We start from the raw sequence: 2,116 nt of genomic DNA on the forward strand, positions 1-2,116 counted from the left end.
AAGAAAAGGGAGCTTCAATTCATAATATTTAAAGTCACTCCTATACATATTGAAAGATTTATGAATGAAATGATACGTCTTAGATTTGCTTCAAAATAATCCGTGTGTGAGGGAGAAAGTGAGTAGGGATAGAGGTGAAACTCGACTGTCATGAGTTAATAACTGTGGAAGCTGGGTGATGGCTGCATGCAGATTTATTTACTACTATGTATACGCTATATAATATTAAAAAATAAAGTAATTCTTTGTAAACATTTTTTTTAATGTTTATTTATTTTTGAGACAGAGAGAGACAGAGTATGAACGGGGGAGGGTCAGAGAGAGGGAGACACAGAATCTGAAACAGGCTCCAGGCTCCGAGCAGTCAGCACAGAGCCCAACGTGGGGCTCAAACTCACAGACCGGGAGATCATGACCTGAGCCGAAGTCGGCCGCTTAACCGACTGAGCCACCCAGGCGCCCCTAAAGTAATTCTTTATATATGACTATTCCTCTACATAGATGTAAGAAGTCATTTGTGATAGAAGATGAGAATCCATGTTTGCCTCATGATTAGCAAATATCATGATTAATCCATTCATTAAAGGGACTGCTTTGTTCCTTCTCTCTCTCTCTCTTTTTTTTTTTTTAGTATTTATTTATTTTTGAGACAGAGAGCATGGGGGCGGGGGGTGGCAGAGAGGGAGGGAGACAGAAGACCGGAAGCAGGCTCCGCTCTGACAGCAGACCACACGATGTGGGGATCGAACTCACAAACTGCAAATCGTGACCTGAACCAATGCCCGTCACTTAACCAACTGAGCCACCCAGGTGCCACCCCCACCACGGTTCCTTCTCTTTAGAAAAGCTGGGCGACGCCCCCTTTCGTCCTCGGCACTGCCTATGGAGGTGGCAAACCTCTCTTTCTCGCATCACGGCCACCCTCGACCTCTGGTGAGCCCCAAGATCATTAAAAAGTGGACCAAGAAATTCATCTGGCACCAGGCAGACCCCTATGTCAAAATTAATTAATCGGTGGAAGCCCAGAGGCATTGACAATAGGGTGCGCAGAAGACTCAAGGGCCAGATCTTGACGCCCAATGTGGTTTGCGGGAGCAACAAGAAGCCAAAGCAGGTGCTGCCCAGTGGCTTCTGGAAGTTCCTAGTCCACGGTGTCAAGGAGCTGAGGTGCAACAAATCCTCCTGTGCAGAAATTGCTCACAAGGTCTCCTCCAAGAACCACAAAGCCATTGTGGAAAGAGCAGCCCAGCCAGCGTCCATCAGAGTCACCGATCTCAACGCTGGGCTGCGCGGCGAAGACGCGAATGGACGGCGTTAGGTGCGCCATCGCGTTTGTGTGCACGAAACCAGAAAATTATGTTTATAAAAGCTCAGCAATAAAATAGGCATCTGCTTTCCCCTTTTCCCTATAAAAGGCTCATGCTATGAGCAGTCCTGCTAAAAACTTGAGCGAAATTGTAGCTCCCGGGATTTAAGAAACGTAAATGACGTGACTGGAAGGCAGAGGACTGTGAAGAAAGAACGTGAAAAGTCACAGCTGAACTTCGGCTGAGTGCCAACGCCCCGGTGACCTTCAGGTTAGAAATCTGGCTTCCCACACCAGCCAGACTGCAGACAGCACCACCCCTCCTAGACTGGGTCTTGAAGAAATGGGTCTCTCAGGACTTCAGGCCAACAGCCTCAGAGCAGGGGAATCCCAAGAGCCCTTAGAGCCCCACTTTATTATATGCTACAGTTTCAAGGGGACCTCAGTTCCTGGGAAAATGCTATTAAAGCTCGTTATTGGTTTGTCTTGTTTTGCTCTGCTTTGTTTTGACTTATCATTTTAGTGGTTGTTTTTTTTTTCGCCAGTTGTGGTCATTTCTCAAGAGGTTGCAGTGAAGTTTCTTGCGGTTGTTTCAACATGGCATGTCTGCTTCCATTCTGAGTTTACTTAGTAAAGTGGCTAACGATGATGTTATCATTTGCTAAGAGAGATTTGCACAGTCTTCGAGGAGGCTGAAGGAGCACAGGGGCCAGAAGTACAGATAACCGCAGTCACTTCTTCCCTTTACCTTCCCTGCTACTCTTTTGTTTTACTGCTTATTTATTTTTGAGAGACAGAGAGAGATAGGAC

The 2,116-nt window shown here is 46.4% G+C and overlaps 1 pseudogene; it reads left to right on the forward strand.

Annotated features, from left to right (window-relative positions):
* Window positions 1-882: 882 nt before the first annotated feature.
* Window positions 883-1,318, forward strand: LOC102968644 (annotated as a pseudogene).
* The last annotated feature ends 798 nt before the right edge of the window (window positions 1,319-2,116 follow it).

Source organism: Panthera tigris, chromosome B3 (genome assembly GCF_018350195.1).
Source record: "Panthera tigris isolate Pti1 chromosome B3, P.tigris_Pti1_mat1.1, whole genome shotgun sequence".
NCBI lineage: Eukaryota > Metazoa > Chordata > Mammalia > Carnivora > Felidae > Panthera > Panthera tigris.